Below are 17,681 nucleotides of genomic sequence, written 5' to 3'. Positions count from 1 at the left end.
AGCTTTTAATCTGAAAATACTTCCTGCAGCCTAAATCCTATTTGCTTTGCCTTGCAGCTGCAACGCCACATCGGGGGGAGCGCGGGCGAGGCGGGGATTGGCAGGTGTGCGTGGATAACAAGCGCTCGTCTCTCACCGACAGGTTTGCCAGCTGTTTTTGTTTTGTTTTTTTTTTCAAACTTTGTGAATATTTGGCGAGCGGGATTAATTTGCTCGACAGTTTGTGTCTTGCCGTTTTAAGCGCCCGTGGGTACACGAGCAGCAATAAAGCCTGCGACAGCATCATCATTGCAACCAGCATCTGGATCCTTTCCAGTAATCACAAATCTAATATAAAAAGCACAAAAAAATGGCTGTTTACAGTTTGCCAGAGATTACACTCCAATATAAACTGGAACTGCCTTCGGGAATCATTTGAATTGGACTTTCCTGCTTGCAATCAGTCAAGCGTGACCTTCCATGCTCTCTCTGTATAACTTGCTTTTTTTCCTCTTGTGAGCCAAACAAGAACTGTGTGGCCAGAGAGAAAACACACAAATGAGCTTCCACTGGAGAGCAATAGAAGACTCTACTCAATTCATCTGTTATCCATTTCTAAAGGGGAACTGCACTTGTTTTTGCAATTTTGCCTATCATTCACAATCATTATGAACACCCAAGAACCCAACTTTTATTTATTTTTTCATTCTAACATGTAAAAATGTTTTCGCTTTTGGTGGCTATCAATGCAGCTAATGGGAGCAATCAAGTCTACCTCTAAATCACTTTTAAAATGCATTCAAAAACTGTCAACAATATTTCCCTAACCTGTATAATAACCAAGATGTAGCAACATTGTTATTGTAGCACAACTCTATGCTTTGGAATTAGCCATAACCTAGCTACGGCAATAGGCAAGCTAGCATCTACACTACCGTTCAAAAGTTTGGGGTCACCCAAACAATTTTGTGGAATAGCCTTCATTTCTAAGAACAAGAATAGACTGTCGAGTTTCAGATGAAAGTTCTCTTTTTCTGGCCATTTTGAGCGTTTAATTGACCCCACAAATGTGATGCTCCAGAAACTCAATCTGCTCAAAGGAAGGTCAGTTTTGTAGCTTCTGTAACGAGCTAAACTGTTTTCACATGTGTGAACATGATTGCACAAGGGTTTTCTAATCATCAATTAGCCTTCTGAGCCAATGAGCAAACACATTGTACCATTAGAACACTGGAGTGATAGTTGCTGGAAATGGGCCTCTATACACCTATGTAGATACTATACGCTACTTTTTAGGGGTGCACAAAAAAAATGGATTCACATCCGAATCGTGATTCTTATACATCCGGACTCTAAATCGATTCCTAATTTTCAAAAATGTATTTTGAAAAAAAATACAGAATTTACAAAAATATATTTATTTTTTTAATGAGAAACAGTTATTTTAATTTAACTTTGTAGGCCATCTCTATGCAACTTTTCAAACCTGTAAACTGTTTCATTGTCATTTTCATACTAAGTTATATTTTGTGAGAACTGTATTGAATCGTCACTCCAGGAATGGAAATCGGAACGGCTCGATATAAGTAAGAACTTTACACTACTTTATATTAGAAATGGCAACAGCGGAGGATGCATGTGCATGTACGAGCCAGTCTGCCCCACAACAAGAGGATAGAGAAAAAAAGAGGAGCTTAGTGACTACAGCACAAACGACAACGGTCGACTCACGCGAAGCTCTTCGAGTACCGTAATTCCCGGACTATAAGGCGCACTTAAAACGTTTTTTTTTTCTTAAAACTCGACAGTGCGCCTTATAACCCGGTGTGCCTAATGTAAGGGATAAGTTTGGTAGAGCTTACCCATCTCGAAGCAATTTCATTTGGTACACGGTGTAATGATAAGTGTGACCAGTAGATAGCAGTCAAACATAAGAGATAGGTGTTTGATGTGCTTCAACATACGAGTATTATTATGGTGTGTATAAGGTAAGACTTATAACTACTGGCGTTTTGTTTCGCAATATTATGTAAAAGCAACTTTTCTTACCTTCTGGTACCTGCTGATCTGTATTTGGGATCTGTATGAATCCTGAAGAATTGCGCGCGTCCGCCTTTGTAGTCCGTGGCGACACCATAGTCGATAAGCTTCTTCTTTTTCTCTATCTTCTTGTTATGGGACATTCATCCTCTGCTGTTGCCATTTTTAATATAAAGTAGTGTAAAGTTCTTACTTACATCTGTCAGTAAACTCGCCAAGAAAGTACTAAAACATACCGGTGTAGTGAGTTTACATTATTCACCCAAGGAACTTTAGTTATTAGAGTTCCGGTCGGAACTGTGTTGTTGTTTCCGGATGAGGAGATGCTGCTCCGTTATTGATTGAAGTAAACTCTGAATGTTATTAAAACAGTTATTTCCATCTTTTGACACTTCTTCCACTCCCGTCCTTGCACGCTACACCGCTACAACAAAGATGACGGGGAGAAGACGCTGCCGAAGGTGAGCCACGTAAATAAGACCGCCTACAAAACGGCGCATCCGGAAGCGACTGTCAGAAAGCGGCTTGAAGATGATCTGTAAAACATCATCTATGCAACATTTTGACCAAAGAACCACCATTACATGTTATGTAGACCACAAGGAAGTCTTTTACATTTAGAAAAAAAATAAAAATAATATGACTCCTTTAATGTGCCCTATATATGAAAAAAAATAATTTTTAAATAGACCATTCATCGGCGGTGCGCCCTATGGTCCGGAAAATACGGTAAATCTCTACTGTAGATGGATGATCACACCTGGGAAAAATGTGCAAATTGGTTAAATTCCAAACTGCTCGTTTGGAGAAAGTAAGAAGGAAGGCAGGATTGTTTTATAAATATATCCTCCGTGTTTGGATTTGACATTTTCAGGACTTATGCAGATCCCAAATATACAAAAACAGGTACCAATAGGTATGATATTCTCCCCGGACACAACACACAAGGGATTTGGTGCACTAGAATGGAAGCAACATAACCATATTTTAAGCAGCTGCTGTCATAATGTTGTTGTAATTGTGCTGTCTTGTCCGACTAAAAACCTCTCTGGCCTTGGAATTAATTTTTTTTAGCAACCCCAGCTGCATAGTTTGTCTCCTCGCAATCACACTGGCTAACTTTGACCCCCCCCCGAGGTGACATTTATTTGTTTAAAATGGATCCCCATTAGTTGCCTCACATTATCCACTAATCTCCCTTGGGGTCCATCACATTAGACAATAACATCTCAACAATACAAAGAAAAGACAATAACAAAAGATATGTGTATAAAATGCTATATATATAGAAAACAGGTCATATATAAAGTAAAGAATAAAAGGGACAAAAACATATTCAAAAGACTTGAGGCCGTAATTGCTGCCAAAGGTGCATCAACAAAGTATTGAGTAAAAGCTTTATATACTTATGCACATGTGATTTTTTTTTGATTTTTTATTTACAATTAATTAGCAAAAATTTAAAAAACATTTCACGTTGTCATTGTGTGACTTTGGATCCCTCAGGGATGTGTAAAGGATATCACCACGTGGGCTCAGGAACACTTCAGAAAACCACTGTCAGTATCTACAGTTGGTCGCTACATCCGTAAGTGCAAGTTAAAACTCTGCAATGCAAAGCGAAAGCCATTTATCAACAACACCCAGAAACGCTGCCGGCTTCGCTGGGTCCGAGCTCATCTAAGATGGACTGATGCAAAGTGGAAAGGTGTTCTGTGGTCTAGCGAGTCCACATTTCAAATTGTTTTTGGAAACTGTGGACGTCGTGTCCTCTGTAACAAAGAGGAAAATAACCATCCGGATTGTTATGGGTGCAAAGTTTATCAACAACACCCAGAGTGAGTAAAATTTTGAGGATTTTTTTTTCCATTTTGGAATAAGGCTGAAACTTAACAAAATGTGGAGGAAGGGAAGTGTTGGTAATACTTTCCGGATGCACTGTGTTTGTTGTGTTTTGGGAATTCTGTTTGTCGGTTATTTGGTTCTGCTTGTCAGGTTTTTTTTTTGCCCCCTGTTGTTTTGTTGACCTCTGCCCTGCTTTTCAGATTGCTCTGAGGCTGACGGAGGGTGGAGCCAGGAGACACACCTGTGGAGAGTTTGGCAATCAGGCCTTCTAACGCTGCGTTCCATTTACTTCAGAAGTGGGAAGTCGGAGCTGGGAATGACGTCACAGGCGAGTTGTGAGTGTTCCAGTTATAAGGTCGGAAATCATCCCCGAAAGCTATTTTTGTGCTTGCCTTGTCTGAATACAACTTTTGTGAAAATATGCACTATTTCTGCCATTGTCACACACGGTGGATGAAGAGGAAACACAGCAATGTAGAGTGTATAGACCACATTAAATAGATGTAGTTTACACTACAGTAGTGTTACTATATATAAACGTTAAGTTAAAGTTAAAGTACCAATGATTGTCACACACACACTAGGTGTGGTGAAATGTGTCCTCTGCATTTGACCCATCCCCTTGTTCACCCTGTGGGAGGTGAAGGGAGCAGTGAGCAGCAGCGGTGGCCATGCTCGGGAATAATTTTTGGTGATTCAACCCCCAATTCCAACCCTTGATGCTGAGTGCCAAGCAGGGACGTAATGGGTCCCGTTTTTATAGTCTTTGGTATGACTCTGCCTTGGTTTGAACTCACGACCTACCGATTTCAGGGCGGACACTCTAACCACAGGCTAAGCTAAGCAGGCTACTGAGCAGGCTAAGAAATGCTAATAACGGATATCATAGAAGCGGACATCATTGTTTACATCCAGGGCAGCCATCTTTGAAACCAACTCGGTAGTTTGAGTTTGAGTTTGAGTTTGAGTTTATTTCAAACATGCAAGCATACAACATGATACATCACAATTTCCAGTTTCTCTTTTCAACATGTTCGAAAAGAAGTAGGAAGAAGCAGAGCTTATTTAATCCTACCCCTTTTCTTTTACATAACAGTTGCTAAACTTTTTTGTTCACTTCCTGTTCTCAATTTATTCACAATGTACTCCATAAGTAATCACAATAAAAATAAATAGATAAATAATAATTGGTGAAGTAAGTTACATTTCATATGATGAGATAAGTAAGATTATTTTGAGAGTGAAAGCATGGATGAATTAAATAAATTCAGAATGTTTATCATGGTTCTTCTTCTTTGTACTTTGTAAACACTTTAAGTTTGAAGAGTTTCTTGAAGTGGATCATATTAGTACATTGTTTGATTGCTTTGCTTAATCCATTCCATAATTTAATTCCACATACTGATATACTGAAGGTTTTAAGTGTTGTACGTGCATACAAATGTTTTAAATTACATTTTTCTCTAAGATTATATTTCTCCTCTTTTGTTGAGAAGAATTGTTGTATATTCTTGGGTAGCAGGTTATAGTTTGCTTTGTGTATAATTTTAGCTGTTTGCAAATTCACTATGTCGTGGAATTTCAGTATCTTTGATTCAATAAATAAAGGATTTGTATGTTCTCTATATCTAACATTATGTATTATTCTAACTGATCTTTTTTGTAACACCGTTAATGAATGAAGTGTACTTTTGTAATTATTTCCCCATATTTCTACACAGTAACTCAGATATGGTAACACTAGTGAGCAGTAGAGAATATGAAGTGATTTTTTGTCTAGAACATGTTTTGCTTTATTCATTATTGACGTGTTTTTTCTACTTTATGTTGTATATTTTTTACGTGAGATTTCCAGTTCAATTTATCATCAATCATTATACCTAGAAATTTGGTTTCATTTACTCTTTCAATTTCTTTTCCGTCTATTTGTATTTGTGTTTGACTTTCTCTTCTACTGTTACCAAATAGCATTATTTTAGTTTTACTGATATTCAACGATAGTCTGTTTTTGTCAAACCATCTTTTTAATTTGTTAATTTCTTCTGTTATTATTTGTATTAACTTCTGTGTGTTCTCTCCTGAACAAAACGCTGTTGTATCATCCGCAAATAGTACTAACTTTAAATCTTTTGTAACTTTACAAATGTCATTTATATAGAGATTGAATAATTTAGGTCCTAGTATTGATCCCTGAGGTACACCACAGGATATATTTAGCGTTGTAGATGTGTGTTCGCCTAGCTTCACGTATTGTTTCCTGTTCGTTAGATAACTTCTTATCCAGTTTAAGACTAACCCTCTGATGCCATATTGTTCTAGTTTTTTGATTAAAATATTGTGATTAATAGTGTCAAATGCTTTAGTTAGATCCATAAAAACTGCTGCTGCACATTTTTTACTATCTATTGCATTGGTAATTTCTTCTGTAATTTAAATTAAAGCCATTGAAGTTGAAACATTAGCTCTGTATCCATATTGGTTCTCTTCGAGTATTCTATTTTTATATATGAAACTCTCTAATCTGTTATTGAACAGTTTTTCAATGATTTTAAAAAATTGTGGAAGTAAAGAAACAGGTCTATAATTTGTAAATTGATGTTTGTCTCCAGTCTTATAAATTGGTGCAACTTTAGCTATTTTCATTTTGTTTGGAAATGTACCTGTTTGAAATGATAGGTTACTAATATACATTAATAGTCCTGAGATCTCTTCTATAACCTTTTTTATTGTTTCCATATCAATTCCGTTGCAATCAGTTGAAGTCTTAGATTTACATTTTTTCACGATTGTAACTATTTCCTCCTGTGTCACATTACTGAGGAACATGGAGTTGGGATTTCGCTCTATGGTATCATTATAGTCCTCGATTGAAACTGGGTCTGGAATCCTTTCTTCCAATTTTGGTCCAATATTTACAAAATAATTATTGAAGCTTTCAACTACTTCCTTTATGTTGTCATTTTTTTTATTTCCGTCTAAGAAGTATTGGGGGTAGTCCCTCTTTGTGCCATTTTTGATAATGCTATTAAGGATGCCCCATGTTGCTCTCATTTTATTTTTGTTCCTATCCAATAATTCACTGTAATATTATTTTCTACATGATCGTATTATGTCTGTTAACTTGTTTTTATACTTTTTGTACTTAATTTCTGCCTCTGTAGTTTTTTGTGCTATAAATTTCCTATATAGTGTATTCTTCTTCTTACAAGCATTTTTTAATCCTTTTGTCATCCATGGTTGATTATTCTTTCTCTGCTTGTTACTGAGTTGTATCCATGGACAATGTTTGTCATAAAGTATTATGAACTTGTTTAAGAAATGTTCATATGCTTCATCAACCTCTTTTTCATTGTACACATTGTCCCAATCTTGCTTTTGTAGCTCAATTTTGAAGGCAATCATCCTCTTCTCTGTGCACAGTCTTCGTAATGTCCTTTTGTCTTCGATGTTCTTCTTGTAGTTTCCATCATATATTGTAAAAACTGGCAGATGAGAATGGTCCGACTTTCCGAGTAAGAAATCCGACCTCGTTGATATTCCGACTTCCCAGTACAAAAGGTACGCACCACTAAGCCTTGCTGCAGTGAGTTTGGTTGTGGTTCTTTTTTCCTCTGCATTGGTCACCGATTGTACGCCTGCACACCTTCCTTAGCGCATTCTGTTTTTTTCCAGTTCTCCTGGCTCCTGGCCGTGCAAGTTTCTGTTTATCGTCCTGACTCGTTTGTAAGTACCATTTTTACTTGTACTTTGATTTATGTTGCTCCTTTGTCCTGGCCTTTTGCCACACTTCTTGTTACTTTTTGGACTACCTTTTCAAGCACACTTAGTGCTTGGTGCTCAGCTTTTGTTTCATTGTACTATTGCCGTTTCTTCTCTGATGGACTTGTAAATAATACGTTGTTTTTGAACCATCTTGGGTTCCAGCCATACACAGCCCTAACAGATTGATTTTCGATTGATTGATTGATTGAGACTTTTATTAGTAGGTTGCACAGTGAAGTACATATTCCGTACAATTGACCACTAAATGGTAACACCCGAATAAGTTTTTCAAGTTGTTTAAGTCGGGGTCCACTTAAATTGATTCATGATACAGATATATACTATCAGATATATACTATCATCATAATGCAGTCATCACACAAGATAATCACATTGAACTATTTACATTATTTACAATCAGGGGTGTGGAGGGGGAGGGGGGAGGATATGGACAGCAAGTAGTGGACATAGAGAGAGAGAGGGATCAGAAGGCATAATAAAAAGTATCTGCATTTGATTGTTTACATTTGATTATTAGCAATCCGGGGAGGGTGTTAGTTTAGGGTTGTAGCTGCCTGGAGGTGTACTTTTATTGCGGTTTTGAAGGAGGATAGAGATGCCCTTTCTTTTATACCTGTTGGGAGCGCATTCCACATTGTTGTGGCATAGAAAGAGAATGAGTTAAGACCTTTGTTAGTTCGGAATCTGGGTTTAACGTGGTTAGTGGAGCTCCCCCTGGTGTCGTGGTTATGGCGGTCATTTACGTTAAGGAAGTAGTTTGACTTGTACTTCGGTATCAGGGAGGTGTAGCGGATTTTATAGACTAGGCTCAGTGCAAGTTGTTTTACTCTGTCCTCCACCCTGAGCCAGCCCACTTTGGAGAAGTGGGTAGGAGTGAGGTGGGATCTGGGGTGGAGGTCTAGAAGTAACCTGACTAGCTTGTTCTGGGGTGTTTGGAGTTTAGATTTGAGGGTTTTGGAGGTGCTAGGGTACCAGGAGGTGGATGCGTAATCGAAAAAGGGTTGAATGAGAGTTCCCCGCCAGAATCCTCATGGTGCTTTTGTTGACCAGAGAGGAGATTCTGTAGAGAAATCTCGTTCGTTGGTTAACCTTTTTGATTACCTTGGTTGCCACAGTATTGTCTCTTTAAGCTTGTTTTCAAAAGCCCTTACCTTATTTCACTTCTTTTAATACACGAGGCAGCCTATTCTATTGGGAATCCAGTTGTTTTTTTTTGCATAGCACATGTTCTTGCTCCTGGTACTACTATGTCTCCATTAGTCTGTTGTCAAGTGGAGTGTCTGTTACAAACAAATGATATTTTAGAGTGTGAGATTGTTGGCCTTGTTGTATTATGAATAGTATAAAAAAAAATACCAGCAGGTTTTTTTAGTAAGCGCTTAACAACGTAAAACTATAAGAGATATTGATGCATACTGTCAGTTCTAGTCCAAAGTGAACATTTCAGTGCCAATCGTGTCAAAGTCAGCTATATTGTCAATTCTTTCCAAGTCGTGGTCAAAAGTTGACATACACGTGTAAAGAACATAAAGTCATGGCTGTCTTGAGTTTCCAATCATTTCTACAACACTTATTTTTTTGTGATAGAGTGATTGGAGCACATACTTGTTGGTCACAAAAAACATTCATGAAGTTTGGTTCTTTTATGAATTTATTATGGGTCTACTGAAAATGTGACCAAATCTGCTAGGTCAAAAGTATACATACAGCAACATACATTATCAATTTTGGTGATGTAGAAAAGTTACAATCAAATCAAATTAGCTTCATGGCATGGCCTCTTAACTTCATGTGAGTGATTATGATTGTAATTTTGAAGAATTTATATGAATGTGCAAGAACTATTCCCGTTCAAAATTGTTTGAAATGTTAAATGTTTAAATATTAACTGTCAGTTTACTGTACTGTGCCAACTGTACTACTACATGAGTACCAACGTTCCCTCTAAGGTGCGCACCTGCGCAATTGAGCACTGCTCACGCGTCCTCTGCGCACAGCAATTCTATGCCGCGCAAAAAATCTAATCCCACTCTAAACAAAATAAACAAATCGTTTGTTTTGTACGATTTTGCAATGCAACTTAGTAACAGGTGACGAAAGGCGGCCACAACAGATAAAACAATGTTTGTCAACACTTAAATTATTGTATTGTCTGTGGAGAGTGGAGACACTTAAAGGAGGACGGAAATGCCATCGGTCCCTTTATTTAGCGAAATTGTTTGTCGGCCATAACCACACCAAAACAATGTGTAAAATACTTTTATCCAGCAAAACTGGTCGTTGTCTACCGTACAAACCAAGCCAAAAGCAACTCTTTGTCATCTGTTATATCAACAGCAGCCGTTTGCTCTCTCTCTCACCTGCACCAACACATACACTATGGCAATTAGCCACTGGTGCGTTTATGGCCACACAAAAAGTTGGACGACTCCAACACTACACGTAAAGTGTAAATTTCAGGTCGTTTTACTATGACTCCTCAATCAGTGTGCTTATTCTACTGTCATTTGTTAAGAATGTTATTTTTTGGATATTAATCATGAAATGATGTTACAGGACTACATAATTGCTAATAAAAATATTTATTTTACGGACAGAAAGTTATTAAACACTTCATCTCATGCAACATGTGAATGTTTTAAGGGGAACTAAATGTGATCTCTGAAAAGGTTACACAATCTTTCCAAAGCAGGACCCCCACCCAGGCATAAAATACTATAGTGCATAGCTCAGTGTTTCCCACACATTCATTTATTTGTGGCGGCCCGCCACGAAATAATTACGTCCGCCACAAATAAATAAAATTTAAAAAATTTTTGTTTTTTTTTGTCCTCTCCAGCTTCTCAGGCAAATCATATAGTTGATGTAGATGCCCATATCGTCTGTTCAGATTTACTTTACAAAAGAGAAGTGTAGGATACTTCTCTTGTTGCCTTATTTGTATTTGACTTTATTAAATGTATTTATATTAGAAACACAACATGTGTATATAACAAAGGGTGCAAAGTCTGCAGGCAGTAGGAAACACATGGTTAAGTGTAGGGAGTAAAACTGATGGCAGTCTAAAGTTCAAGATTTTTGGAGCTCTTTGTTCAGTGGATCAGATGTTTGATGAAGCTCCGTGTCTATCTACCACCACTACTGTTTTCTGTTTATTTGTTACTGATTGTGGCAGGACACATCTGCCTCTGTTTCACTTTATGTTGCTGGTAAATAATATGGTTGTAGTAGTAGGCTAAAGTTAAATTATTTAGTATGCACTAATTAAAGGGGCAGAGCTTTGAGACATTTTAGCTTTTATATTTTATAAGATATATTTTTTGTAAGAACCACAATTAATAAATATATTTCAGTGAATAACTTATTGTTCAAATCTGTATATAAATATGTACTTAAAGTGTTGTAATTATATTGTAAAATTGATGGATGGACGTTTAAAACATAACTGTTATTATTAATTAGTAAGTATACATTTTTTTAGCCTTTTTAGAGAAAATCAAATCATTGTAGTAAATTATGCAAATTACTCGATGATGTCATGTTGACCACGCCCATGGCCACGCCCCCGCCGCCACAGGTATCTTGGCAGTTTATGGGAAACACTGTAGCTGATTAAAAAAAAAACTATCTAAGTGGGCCAAATCACATATATTAGAAAATACTCTCTTGAAATTGACTAGTCACTTGATTATAATAATAAGACATTTAAATTGTTATGTCAGGTTTGAGACAAATGTGCTGCTGGTATGACCACAGTGTGCACGTCTGTATTCCACTGAATGCTCAGGGTGTTTGTGCGTTTGCTCACACACATGAAAAATTAAAAGGGAACATTGATGAGTACGTATATTTTCTATTGTTTCATTGAAAATAAAACAGTAAAGTCCATTTGGCTGTCATCTGTTTTAATTATGAGACACATTCGTGTCAAAATCATGATTTTTTTTTTTTCAAAGTAAGAAGTAAGAAATTATTACTTTAAAAAAGTAGTTTTATACTTGTGAGTGTTGATGACACAGCTTTGCAACAGTTGATATTCTAGTTTCAAGCATGTTTTACTCAATATAGGTCATCAAATCTCAGCTACAAGCTGTAATATCTTACTGAGATCATTTAGGACCAAAACCCTTAAAACAAGTAAAACACTCTAACATCAAATCTGCTTGGTGAGAAGAATTATCTTATCAGACAGAAAATAAGCAAATATCACCCTTATTTGAGATATTTAATCTTACTTAGATTTCAGTTTTTGCGGTGTACTCTGAGGTAGCTTACATCTAAAAATGGGTCTGAAAATAGCTAAGCTATATGAATCGCTACTTGTTCAAAAAGCACCGCCCAACTACTGGGATATGTAGCGAGGCTACATAGCTTCGCTACATGTAGCTTGTTACTGCCCATCACTCCCTACTACGTATCTAAAAGCAGACTTTTGTGGTTTCTTCACGACTTTAAAAATAGCAAATACGTACCGTATTTTTCAGACTATAAGTCGCAGTTTTTTCCATAGTTTGGCTGGGGGTGCGACTTACACTACCGTTCAAAAGTTTGGGGTCACATTGAAATGTCCTTATTTTTGAAGGAAAATCACTGTACTTTTCAATGAAGATAACTTTAAACTAGTCTTAACTTTAAAGAAATACACTCTATACATTGCTAATGTGGTAAATGACTATTCTAGCTGCAAATGTCTGGTTTTTGGTGCAATATCTACATAGGTGTATAGAGGCCCATTTCCAGCAACTATCACTCCAGTGTTCTAATGGTACAATGTGTTTGCTCATTGGCTCAGAAGGCTAATTGATGATTAGAAAACCTTTGTGCAATCATGTTCACACTACTGAAAACAGTTTAGCTCGTTACAGAAGCTACAAAACTGACCTTCCTTTGAGCAGATTGAGTTTCTGGAGCATCACATTTGTGGGGTCAATTAAACGCTCAAAATGGCCAGAAAAAGAGAACTTTCATCTGAAACTCGACAGTCTATTCTTGTTCTTAGAGATGAAGGCTATTCCACAAAATTGTTTGGGTGACCCCAAACTTTTGAACGGTAGTGTATGTGTGAAATTATTAACACATTACCGTAAAATATCAAATAATATTATTCAGCTCATTCACGTAAGAGACTAGACGTATAAGATTTCATGGGATTTAGCGATTAGGAGTGACAGATTGTTTGGTAAACGTATAGCATGTTCTATATGTTATAGTTATTTGAATGACTCTTACCATAATATGTTACGTTAACATACCAGGCACGTTCTCAGTTGGTTATTTATGCCTCATATAACGTACACTTATTCAGCCTGTTGTTCACTATTCTTTATTTATTTTAAATTGCCTTTCAAATGTCTATTCTTGGTGTTGGCTTTTATCAAATAAATTTCCCCAAAACATGCGACTTATACTCCAGTGCGACTTATACTCCGAAAAATAGGGTATTTATTCCTTTGTTTCAGCTGCAGCTGCGTGGTGGGCTGCCTACAAGGTGGCATCTTGCACCACAGAGCCAGGTTTGACATACCGCTCATTTTTCCGCCTTTGTCTCCTCATAATGGCTTCTTGGGGCCATTGTGCGTTAATGGCGCCGCAATTAGCGGGGATATTGTCGGTGGCGGCCAAACTTAGTACATTCAAAACCGTTAAATACAGAAGGAGCCGCGGCACATTGGCTCAAGTGCTTCCAGAATTGATTCCGCGAGATCAGTCACTTTGCAGGATTAGTTGTCACTTTCAATTTCCCCGTAATGGATACGTGACACCAGCGCTCGCTCGTCAACGCTAAATCGGTTTGTTGTGACTGACGAGCCGTATTGATCACCCCCGGCGACGCCGCTCGGGCCCCTCGCCAGCTCCTGCGGCACGGCCTTCCGACTGACGGCGGCAATGTTAATGGCCGTACCTCATCTCCTTAATGCGCCCGCACCCTGCTGAGCTTGCAGAAGCTCGTCCTGCCCTTGCTCGTCAGTGGAGGCGCCTCGTGGTCTCGTCGGATGATTTAAAAAAAGACGGTATTTATTTATGTGGCACTTCAAACGTGCACCACGGTGCCTTTTTTCATGTGGAGGTCACGATGTGTGTTTTTGGTGGCGGGTTCATTAGCGACCAAGCAAAGCAAACGTTGGCAGGTACGGCAAATTTTTGCTTGGAATGGCTCGAAAAATACTAAAATTATTCAAATTTATAATTATTAAAAACTACTATTAAAATACTACTTTATTTCATCACTTGAGAACATGTTTTACATTTTTAAAAGATTTGTTTCGTGTACGGGAGGAAGGAGACGGCACAGGCAGCAGGGATGTAGTTTAGCTCTATATTTATTAGGGATGTCCGATAATGGCTTTTTGCCGATATTCCGATATTGACCAAACCCTTAATTACAGATACTGATATCAACCGATACCGATATCAACCGATACCAATATATACAGTCGTGGAATTAACACATTATGCCTAATTTGGACAACCAGGTATGGTGAAGATAAGGTTCTTTTTAAAAAATAAAGTAAAAATAAAATAAGAAATAAATTAAAAACATTTTCTTAAATAAAAAAGAAAGTAAAACAATATAAAAACAGTTACATAGAAACTAGTAATTAATGAAAATGAGTCAAATTAACTGTTAAAGGTTAGTACTATTAGTGGACCAGCAGCACGCACAATCATGTGTGCTTACGGACTGTATCCCTTGCAGACTGTATTGATATATATTGATATATAATGTAGGAAGCAGAATATTAATAACAGAAAGAAACAACCCTTTTGTGTGAATGAGTGTAAATGGGGGAGGGAGGTTTTTTGGGTTGGTGTACTAATTGTAAGTGTATCTTGTGTTTTTAATGTTGATTTAATAAAAAATAAAAAAAATAAAAAATAAAAAAAACGATACCGATAATAAAAAAAAAACGATACAGATAATTTCCGATATTACATTCTAAAGCATTTATCGGCCGATAATATCGGCATTATCGGACATCTCTAATATTTATTATATAACACTATATAATGATATACATACAAGGGAATGCAGTGTGACGAAGCCAAAAGGTATGTGTGTGACTGTGTGAATTAACTGAGCGTTGAGCGATAGGAAGCGCGGAAGTCCAATAGGGGCGAGGCAGGCTTGTAGGTCTGTGAGCACAGGCAGGAAGTCGGGGGCAATAGCGAGGCGTCAAAAGTCCGTGTCCGGGCGGGAGGTCGAGATTCAAGAGGCAGCCAGGGAAGCAGAGGGAATACGGGGAGACGAGACACACCGCTCGTGACGCGGGAACAAAGGTACGCTGCTGGAAGGCGACAAAAAGAGGACACGAGACAATTGGACACAACGGGGGATAAATCACACACTGCAAAAAGTCAGTGTTCAAAAACAAGGAAAAAAAATACAAAAATTAGGGGTATTTTATTTGAACTAAGCAAAATTATCTGCCAATAGAACAAGAAAATTTGGCTTGTCAAGACTTTCCAAAACAAGTCAAATTAGCTAACCTCAATGAACCCAAAAATACCTTAAAATAAGTATATTCTCACTAATAACAACTGTACTACTATATGAATACGTATTTTCTATTGTTTCATTGAAAATAAAACAGCAAAGTCCATTTGGCTGTCATCTGTTTTAATTATGAGACACAATTGTGTCAAAGTCATGATTTTTTTTTTCATGCTTGAAATAAGAAATTATTACTTTAAAAAAGTAGTTTTATACTTGTGAGTGTTGATGACACAGCTTTGCAACAGTTGATATTCTAGTTTCAAGCATGTTTGACTCAATATAGGTCATCAAATCTCAGCAACAAGCTGTAATATCTTACTGAGATCATTTAGGACCAAAACCCTTAAAACAAGTAAAACACCCCAACATAAAATCTGCTTAGTGAGAAGAATTATCTTATCAGACAGAAAATAAGCAAATATCACCCTTATATCAGATATTTAATCTTACTTAGATTTCAGTTCTTGCAGTGAAGAGAGAGAAAGTGGCTTAAAACACGTCTTTCTGTGGCAGCGTCGGAGAAAGTCGTACATGAAACCAAACTGTACTTTTCACCACATTTTTTTTGACATTTCCATACATATTTGAAAAAGCTCCATGAAGCCACCAGAACGCCGCTAGGGAGCCGCATGTGGCTCTAGAGCAGGGGTGTCCAAACTTTTTCCACTGTGGGCCGTACACAGGAATATTTAAGCATGCGGGGGCCATTTTGATATTTTTCATTTTCAAACCTTAACAAAATATATGGATTTTTTATTTTTAACCTTTAGGGCTCCCGGAGACTATAAATGGTCTGTCATTAAACTGTTAAAAATAAGTCAAATTATTATTATTTTTATTTATTTAACGCTTACAGTAAATCTCTATATCAACTTTAGGTTGATATAAAGTAAAAAAAAAAAAAAGGTTTTCTGTCAAAGACATCTTTGTTTTTTATAGTAAAACTGAAATATGCAGTATTTAGTAATTAGAGCCTTAAAAGATCAATAATGCAGGACACCATTGATTTGAATTCTTTAATATTTTTGAGTAATCACAGTGAAAAGTTAAATAAAATCCTACTAAATATATTTGGGATCCAAAAGGTCCCCCACTCATAAACTGATACATTTGTATAAGTTTTTTTTACTTTTAACATTTAAATTACGAGATCAACTTCAGATATATCTGTCGATTTTACGTTTGAACTATTATTTTGTTTGTTTTATGCTCTTTTGTCGAATAAAACTTTGATGTTTTTATATGGCAACCACACAATATATGCAATATTTTTTCCACATAAAACATTTTAAAGTGATATTTTTTAACTAATAATTCATTATAACATTGATTTTTAGTCTTTTTTTTTTTTTAGCAAGGGCAAAAAAACGAAAAATAAACAAAGACAAAAGAAAAAAAAACAGCCTGCATGGCAGCTTTGTGTTAACATTGCAACTTTTTCTTGTTAGATTTCACCTCATTCCAATTTTTTTTAAATGTTTTTTTTAATTTTTGCAATATTATCAATTTTGCAATTTTTGCAGAATGTGTGGCGGGCCGGTAAACAATTAGCTGCGGGCCGCAAATGGCCCCCGGGCCGCACTTTGGACACCCCTGCTCTAGAGCCTTGGGTTGCTGACCCCCCGAGCTAGAAATATACGTGTCCTTAATCGAACACTATTGCAGAGTAATACAGCACATTCATTTTATTATTTCCATTAATTAATCACAAATTATCGTAGCCACTAGGTGTCGCCAAAAAAACCAATAACCACTCCACTTCAACTTAAAGACAGCATAAGTCCATTCCAGACTGTTTGAGTGGTTTTACTTGATCAAGCCTTTTATAACAGGTTGAACTACAAAATAATAAATGTATGAATCAGGCTGATATTGTATCAGATACTCAGAGCTGTAATATCGGTATCAGATCGGAAGTGAAGAAGTTTTATCGGGACACCCCTGACTAATGACCTAGCTATAACTGCTATTTCAAGGACTGTATGTTCAATTCCATATTATATAATGCACTCATTAGTCGGTATGTGCTTTATGTAGCTCCTTTTGAAAATCCACGCCACGTGTCTCAGTATGAGGCTGTGATGTCACCCAGTTAATCAGCGACGAAAAATAACAAGGCTAATAATAAACCCTCTTAAATGCAATATTAATGAACCACAATGGTGTAATTGTGATACGGCATTCTAATGACGAATAATGGCAGTAATAAACACGTTGAATAAACCACGGGAGAGCTTTTATAGTTTTCAGTGATGGATATTCTGATTGTGAAAGTATTTCAAAGACCGTTTAACGAAAAATGCACTGCTTTTTAAGTCAAGGATGTGGAGAAATGGCAGAAATCAGACAAATGCAATTGAACTAATAAAGAGTAAAATAAAATACAGGGGTATTAAGGCAAAACCGTCTTCTAGCCGTCCATAGCGTTTGTACTCGTATAGATTCTTCATTCCTCACGCCAAGCAACCTATATACGTTTTACAATATAACTAAAACAATTCTTACTTACTAAACCGTCCCATGTGTGATGTCTGGAGGA

This window comes from Entelurus aequoreus, linkage group LG28 (assembly GCF_033978785.1).
Source record: "Entelurus aequoreus isolate RoL-2023_Sb linkage group LG28, RoL_Eaeq_v1.1, whole genome shotgun sequence".
NCBI lineage: Eukaryota > Metazoa > Chordata > Actinopteri > Syngnathiformes > Syngnathidae > Entelurus > Entelurus aequoreus.
This window is presented reverse-complemented; position numbering follows the sequence as displayed.